The following is an 8,912-nucleotide window of genomic DNA, read 5'->3' on the forward strand; positions in this document are numbered from 1 at the left end:
AAGGTGAGGCAGGTCATGTTAGGTGGGTTCACCTTAGGTTGTATAAATCCTAAAAAAATGTAGCAGTCACCAGAATTATACGCACAGTATAGTCTGCATTTACGCGGTCAATTGAACCAGTGGAGGTCTGCGTAAAACGAGAAACGCGTAAACGAAATAACAGAACATATGGGATTAATTGAATAGAGACTGGGCCGACTCCCAAACTCCACTTCTTCCGAAACAATACGTACCTTGTATTAAAAATAACATCATAATTTTATGATGGTATTGACACATGCATAATATCTAAATAAAAAACTACAAATATAAAGGTGTTTAACACTTATGTTAGTAGAGGAGATGGGTCGGCACACGTGGATGGCGGCTGGTTCGGAGGCAGAGGGCAGATTAGGGGCCCCGAGTGAATCACTATCACTATTCACAGAGGTTTGCAGGGCCTCCCTGACAAACCCCTCAAAGTCCATATCCTCACTGTCACTATCACTGACTTGGGCTGGCTGTGATTGTGGTGGGTTGCGGGCAAAGAAGTCCGTAATACTAAGTTGACAACTATCATTGATGTTGTCGTGATACATCTGGACATGCGGCTCCATAATTTTCGACAGAAGGTTATAAGACACTTCATACTGATGCTTGACTGTGTCTTTGTCAAGGATGAGCTTGATTTTCTCCCCCAACTCGATGACTTCCTTCACATAACCATGGCTTGGTCCAGGTAGTTCAAGGTTTCTCGGGGGTGGTGGGGGTCCAGCGGAAGCCATTATGAGGGAATAGCGGGCACAAGAGAGAACAGTATACGCGGAGAACTGAGAACAATGAGACTGGCCCAGCTAGGTCAGCGACTTCTTCCCTCTGGTGGCAGGGCACGTCATGTTACATTAGACCAATCACAGCTAGCGGCGGAGGGAGGTAAGGATGCGTGGCCCAATCACAGTCCAATACATCATAACACATCAGCAATAACGTAAGAGCAACCTAATGCGCAAAAATATTACATTTCCATACAGTATTCTCAGAAATAAATAATTGTTTTGTTGAAACGTAATGTACAGTATTTAATATTAAAATGCAAAAAGAGCTATAAAAACAATTAATACTGTACACCCGTAATGTACTGGCTGGCATCTCCACTCATCCCTGCTCCCGCCTCCAGCGTCACCACTCCTCCCCGCCTCCTCCACATCGTCACTACTGTTGTATTACAATAATATTCTATCCTAATTCACTTGAATAAATACTACGATACCATATTTCTGAATATTTTCATTAAAATCCATCAAAATCATTTTCCTTGTCTTCGTCTTCAGCACCAAACAGCTCCTCCCAGTCTTCTCCTTGAACAGGGCTAGAGGGTATGTGTTTTTCGAATCGTTTTCAGTTAAAAAACAGTTACATCACATGTATATTTTACCTAAACTGCGCCCGAATGAATGTATTCTCAGAAATAAATAGTAGTTTTGCTGAAACGTGATATATTTCAATGTAAAATAGGATAAAATACATGACGAAAACAAAAGACTTTACCTAACCTTCCGATGTTCAAGAGATGTTACTCGTTTTTTTAAGTTTTCGGTTAAAATACTGTTATATTACAATGATATTCTATTCATACTGTGCTTGATATAATACATTCACGGAAATGTAATATTTTTTGCTGAAATTACGTACGTATTACAGTGGAAAGTGGGATAAAATCGTGATGAAAACAATGACTTTGAAATATACAGTAATGCAATATTAATACCTAAATCGGTTAATTCGGACAATCGGCTAAAACGGACACCCCTATTAGTCGAATTAACGAGGGTCGACTGTATTATGATGTTCGAACTAATTAGATATTCATTTCCACCGAAATCACGTGTTTTAGATACCCCCCAAAATCATAACAGAAAAAGTTGGATTTTTTTTTTAGAATAAATAACAAATTATATTACCAACCAACCAACCAACCAAGAAAACCTAACCTAACCTGTTGTTCATGCCCCAGACGCTTAAAGAGCGAAGACGGAGGTCTGCAGCGATGCGTGAGCAGGAGTTCAGACCACCTCCGCCATAAGTAAATAAACCATGGCAATACTTGTGACTGAGCGAAAGTAATAATCTTGAAAAATCAATATATCGGTTATCTTTAATTTCCGGTGGAAATACCGTAGAAGAAAAATGTCTTAGAATTGTGGAAACATAACAAGATACATATTTTTAATATGGAAATAAAGTCCGGTGTGATACTATAAATTCACCCTATTATTTTATATTTTTATTATAATTTATATTTTTTATTAATTATTATTATTATTTTTATTATTATATTTTCCCCCCAGGCCCCAATGTGAATCAACGACCTATGCCCTGGTGGGCTAATCCTGAATATACAAAAAAAAAATAAAAATAAATAGGATTCTTTCTAAATGATGCTCATTGGTAAATTATTGTTGTCTGCTGCTGCATCTTTGGACATTTTTATGATGGTTAGTAATTCATCTGCTGTGATAGGGAATAAGAACAGCTCATTTTGCTGTCTGTTTTAAATTCCTTATGGTAATCAGGGATGCTCTCTGGTAGACTTTTGCCAACATGGATATAATAATTATTGAAGCGGTTAGTAATGAGGGAGGGTTCCATTATAACTGTATCGTTTATCATAAAAGCTGAGTGGGGGGGCCTTAGGTTGAGTGTTCCTATTCTGAATAGAATTGATGATACTCCAAGTTTTCTTACTGTTGCTCAAAGCTGACTTGAGCTTATTTGTATAATATCTTCATCTGGCACATCTAACTGCTTCAGTTACCCTATTTCTGATGCTTCGGTAAGCAACACCGAAAGCTATGGGGCTTTTGGCAAATTTTCTTTGGAGTTAGTGAGAGTACGCTTAGACTGAACAGGTCGGATGTAAACAAGCAAAGCAGACAACAACGCGCGCAGACAACAGCATATATTTTTTTTAGGAGTATTTACAGTAAATAATTAATTTCTTCACATACAAAGCACACACAGACATCATTTTAGTGTCATATGATCACTTTTTCAGTGTTTTACCTGGCACTTTCCCTCATCCTTCATACCCTGTACACTACTGGTAATTTATGATATTTTAAAAGTACATCTGTGGAAAACATAAACGAAACTAAACAACTCCTTCTGGTGGCAACAGTTTCCTCATAAATTAACAAAAATAAATAATGATTACTTATGTTATGACTTAGGCTCCTTTAGATTCCTGTTGGCTCCTGGGGGTTCCTGTAGAGTTCTGCAGATTCCTGTAATTTCATAAGTCATTTCTGGTGCTAAATGTCTCCTCCACTTTTACCCTTATTTGCCTTTGCTCTATCTCCCTATATATAACCAATATAAAGTTCCGTGAATGGCCACTCTGCAAGTTACTGTGGGCGCCTGTAGGTTTCTATAGAGTCCTGTAGGTTCCTGTGGTCCTACAGGTTCCAATCGGCTAATGTAGGTTCTTGTAGGTTTCTGGAGTTTCCTGGAGGTCCCTGTTGGCTCCTGTAGCTCCTACAGGCTCCTACAGTCTCCTGTTGGTTCTTGTAGGCATAACTAACAACATCATAACAGGAAAAAACTATTTGTCACCAATCTTAAACCCGATACCGTTAATATTACTTTTGATAAGATAAACGTGGCACCATTCATTGTTCACACAGTAAGGTGAACCACTTCCTGCCATTGACACTTAGCTAAGGCATCTCAATACCTTCACGTAATCTCGATCGTACCTTTGTAATACAATATTTATGATTCTTATGAATGACTAATATAGGATTAAAAGATAGCCCTCTTCTATTATAAACAATTTGTGTATTTTTATTCATAAATTTTATGAGATAACAAAGAACTTTATGTAATTAATAAACATCGAGGATTGAGTCAAGCAATACGAACACAGTAAACACAAGGAGCTACGAGCACACATTCATTACAGTTTATACCTTAAATATATCCTAAAATACAGATAATTTATTTAACTTCTTCTCACAATGGCCCGATAATATAATTTCAGTCTTTTGCACTACTGTATTGTCCTAAATGAATGTTGTTTATAGTGTCATGATACGCCTCCATATAGTTGATACCACCGGTCCAACTGATTACCCAAATGTAGCCACAATGAAGTCAAATAATGGTCCTACATGAATAAATAGGGCTGTGAATCACTTCTCGATTATTATTTGGTGTCATAGTCACAAAAAATTGGTAAACTTAATTTAATCTGAGTTGTGTTGTGTTAGGTTAGGTTAGATTAGATTAGATTAGGTTAGGTACATGCACTTGATCTACATGCAACTATTTCTTGCGCTAGTCAGGCCGCACCTCGATTATGCGGTTCAGTTCTGGTGCCCCTATTATATAATGGATATCAATTCACTTGAGTCGGTGCAGCGAAGAATGACAAAAATGATTCCGGGACTTAGAAACCTTCCATATCAGGATAGGTTAAAGAAACTTAACTTGCATTCCCTAGAAAGACGAAGAGTGCGGGGAGATATGATAGAAGTATTTAAGTGGGTGAAAGGAATCAATAAAGGGGATATAGATAAAGTTCTTATAATATCCGAGCAGGATAGGACTCGGAGCAACGGATTCAAGTTGGATAAGTTTAGGTTTAGGAGGGAGATAGGAAGAAACTGGTTCACAAATAGGGTGGTGGACGAGTGGAACAAGCTTAGCAACTTTGTAGTAAGTGCGGGAACTCTGGAAAGTTTCAAAAGGAGGCTGGATAGATTCATGGATGATAGAGAATGGTAGTTACTCTCGACAGGAGCTGCCATGCACGGGCCAACCGGCCTATTGCAGACTCCTTATTTTCTTATGTTCTTATGTATGTGTAAGGGTAGTTGTAGTAATGTAGTGGATCCTCTCCCCTACAACTCCCAACTGAGCTCCGGCCGCGCACCTACCACCAATCAGCGTACAGCGAATCGAATCGAAAAATGCTAGTGACAGGGGGGAAGGAGGTTCAGGGGAAGAATAAAGGGAGGATTGAAGTGAATGTTAGGAGGAGAGAACAGATGCAGTGGCTAAACACCGCTTGCGTGAGGGAGTATAAGATGGAGGCAGCAGCAACTCGCCTGGACGCGGCCGGGAGGCGACAAGACAGAGCCAGGCTAGCGTCAGGTGCGTGTTGGGTTGGACAATGGATGTTCAGTGCTTGGTCGGCTTGATTGTGTGTGTTGGTTTCTTGTGTGGAGGAAATGTCTTGGTCTTCTTAGCTTGATGTCGATTTTCTTCTCACTCTCCTCCTCTTCTTGCTCTCTTGAAGTGTCCATTCGTTTGTGTTTGGGTCTTGTTGTTCGTCTTGCTCGTGTTTTAAGTCCTCATAGGTGTGGAAGAGGTCAGAGACGGTGAGGTTGACCACGTGGGCTTCAGCTCCACGGGCCACGTGGTGTTCTTGGTTCTGTGTGGTGGGCGTCTTCTCTTGAGTTTTCTTTTCTTGGTTTTTCTTTTCTGCTGGTTTTTTCTTTTCTTGGGAGCGTACAGCAAGGAGGGCTTCTTTGTAGCTCAGTTTCTTCTCGAGACGAGCCTTGGCTATCCTGCATTCCTCCTTCCATTTAGGGCTTCCTTCACACATTCAACGCTGGTTCCCAATCAGCCAAATGGTACCTGGCGGCTACAAAAGGGGAACCACCTTTTTTGTTGAACTGGGTGTTAACTGTGTTGAGAGGATTATTTATGAGCTTAGAATATGTTTCAGCATCACATAAAAGGTCATTCATTTTAGAAATATAATCATCTTTGTTTAAAATCACTACTGTGTTGGCTTTATCTGCTTTAGTGACATGTAGGAACATTATAGAATCTAGTCTCATTAAACATACCGAATCCGTTAACATGAATTTGAGTAACGGTATGTACAAACTGGACAATTTTGTAATTAAGAAGATTTGTAACCAGGTGAGAAGGTTGGGTCAGTTTTCCCTCTGACCTGACTACCGACCGCTGCGGTGCTTTTGTAAAGATTAGTAGGGTCATTACCTATACTTGACCTCTGTGGACTTGTTCTCACCCTCCTCTGTATATATATAACTTGTTCTGCACTTCTATTTTAGTCTGTACTCACCCCTGAGGCTTGTTTTGTCAGTATATGGCATAAGACAAGAGATAAGGAACAAAAGGAATATGTTCTTATGTTCTTATGAAACAAGAATGAAGCTTAATAAATAGAGACGGAAAGGAAGGAACAAATATATAAAATACAGAAATTTGGGGAAATATATAGTATGATAAGTTATTTAAGTATAACAATAAAGCCAAGATGTACGATATGCTTGTATCTTATTTGTAGTGAATGTTTAAAATAATACCACGAACATATCAAAATATATTCAAATAAAAATAAACCAATTAAGTTAGATATAATCAATATTAGTATAGACATAATTAAATTAAACTTATATTAGATTTATTATATTGTGACGGTTAATTTATATTAAGGGAAAAATAAAAATAATTTTATTTGATAGTCGCTTTTGGCAACATTGTATTACTGACGTCAGCATCACAACAAAAGCTTTTGTCTAATACCTGTGATACAACTGAGACGCCCCATAAAGATTACTGTGAGTATAATAATTCCTCAATTTATGTCTTAATGTAGGACTAACAACCTTAAATATACATAAACCTTAAACCTTATCCTCACAGATGATCTTGTGGAAGAGGTTGTGACTCCGGCTCAATAGCCTCTTCTCTACTGGCTGCGTGTGGCTCATATTTGTGTCCTATAATTATATACTTGTTCTTGATTATTCCAGTATTTATCTAATTTTGCTTCAAACTTCACTACCCACTCAGGTAAGCCATTAGCAACCTTGTGAGATTTAGCCTTGCTCTTGTGTTGCCCCGGGTAGTGCCAGCCACACTGTGTCCATGGGGTCTTCTGTACGCCAGTGTCGGTAACTGTAATTTCCTTAGTCTTTCCTCATAAGGTAAATCCTTGATATGTGGTACTAATTTGGTAGCCTTCCTCTGTACATTCTCTACTGCTTCAATATCCTTAATGAGATATGGGCACCAAATTTGATTAGCATACTCAAGGTGTGGCCTAACCAGAGCAGTGTACAGAGCCTTGAATACAGGTGCATCCAGGTGAACAAAAGTTCTTCTAATAATGCCCACTATTTTATTAGCCTTGTTGATTTTCTCAGCTAGATGGTCAGAGAACGTCAGCTTATCATCGATGACTACCCCTATATCCTTCTCTACAGTGGTCATCTTGATCGTGGTGTACATATGATATCCCTGGTCAGCAACTTTTGTTCTTCCTATCCTCATGTATTTACTTTTTTCTGGATGAAATTTCAGCATCCACTTCTCAGTCCAACTCCTGATCCCATCCAGGTCCTCTTGCAGCATGTCACAATACTCATCTCGTTCTATTTTCTTAAAAATCTTTGTGTAGTCCGCATATAGATATACCTCACTGTCGTGTGTAATTGCCTCAGGCAGGTCATTGATAAAAAGGACAAACAGCAGGGGGCCGAGGACAGAACCCTGAGGGACCCCACTAGTGACCTCTCTCCAGTCAGATACTTCTCCATTTATCACAACTCTCTGTTTTCTCTTAGTTAAAAAATTCCTTACCCAATCAAGATATTTTCCATCAATGCGATAACTAGATACTTTTTCTAATAGTCTTTTGTGGGGTACTCTATCAAAAGCTTTCATGAAGTCACAATACACTATGTCCACAGCCTGAATGTCATCGATAATTTCCGTTCACCTGTCTAGTACCCTAATCAACTGTAGGACTTTTGACCTGCCGGAAATGAAGCCAAACTGTTTATTACTAAACAATCCATATTTTTTCAAATGGGATATCATCTCTTCCCGTAATATTGGCTCCAATAATTTACAGATTACACTAGTTAGTCTGACTGGCCTGTAGTTTCCTGGTTCACTTTTACTTCCCTTCTTATAGATAGCTGTGATATATGCAATACGCCAGTCCTCGGGTATATTTCCTTCTTGAAAAGAGCTTTCTAAGAAGATCCTCAGAGGCTGAAGTAGTTCCTCCATCATCTCCTTAATGACTCTTGGATGTAACCCATCTGGACTGGGAGACTTCTGTTTTTTCAATTTTTGAATCACCTTTCTTATTTTGCCCTCGGTTATCTCCAGGTGTTGAAAAGCTGGCACGTCTTTCTTGTTGGCTGTTGGTATCCCCCTATCTGGTTCCTTGATTAAAACTTGTGACAATTGCTCTGAGAGTACATCTGCCTTTTCTTGATCATTCACAGTCTTCTGTACTTTTTTCTCATCCTTGTAAAGATCTGCAATTCTAGCTTTTGTTCTTGTTTCTGTCTGTACATACTTCCAGAACACTTTTGGATTTGCCTTCTTTTCTTTTACTTTTATCCTCTTCGCTACTGATCGGCTTGTTAGCCGCTTGGGCGATCGGTCACGTCTCTGATTACTTTTCCTTTTCATTTATCTTCTTCACCAAAAGGTCGGCTCGCTAGCCACCCGGGCGATCGGTCACGTCTCTGTCACGCACTGTTGGCAAATACTGGGCATGCACCGGCTCCTAAATGTACCTGAACCCGCTCCAGTGTTGGTCAAGTCTTCTCTTGAAAGAGCTCACACTCGGTGCCATCACAACACTCTCTGGTAGATTGTTCCAAGAGTTACTGTGGAGTTTCAATATTTCATGGGTTAAATACCAGAAGGCATTGTCAATTGTCAAATCACGAATTATATTTTAATTGATTTAAATGGAAATAATTAGTTTGATTCCAGTAGCCAAGAAACACTGAAATACCCATAAACTTTTCCAAAACTGCTTTAATAAACACTAAACATCATACATAATACATTAAAAAATGCAGTAACTTCCAAGCCTTTTCAAGTCTCCAACTACAACCTTTATACCTCTTTCCGTTCTAAGGTAGGTGTAT

The 8,912-nt window shown here is 39.1% G+C and overlaps 1 protein-coding gene across 2 annotated transcripts in view; it reads right to left on the minus strand.

The window, feature by feature from the left end:
- Positions 1-3,696, minus strand: part of LOC121873553 (equilibrative nucleoside transporter 1-like) — a 98,680-nt gene extending 94,984 nt beyond the window's left edge. For both annotated transcript variants that reach the window (XM_042377195.1, XM_042377194.1), the window contains exon 1: positions 3,194-3,696. The gene's annotated coding sequence lies outside the window, so the exon portion shown is untranslated. The remainder of the gene's footprint in view (positions 1-3,193) is intronic.
- Between the last annotated feature and the right edge of the window lie 5,216 nt (positions 3,697-8,912).

The sequence above is a fragment of the Homarus americanus genome, unplaced genomic scaffold (assembly GCF_018991925.1).
Source record: "Homarus americanus isolate GMGI-L3 unplaced genomic scaffold, GMGI_Hamer_2.0 scaffold30858, whole genome shotgun sequence".
In the NCBI taxonomy this organism is placed as follows: domain Eukaryota; kingdom Metazoa; phylum Arthropoda; class Malacostraca; order Decapoda; family Nephropidae; genus Homarus; species Homarus americanus.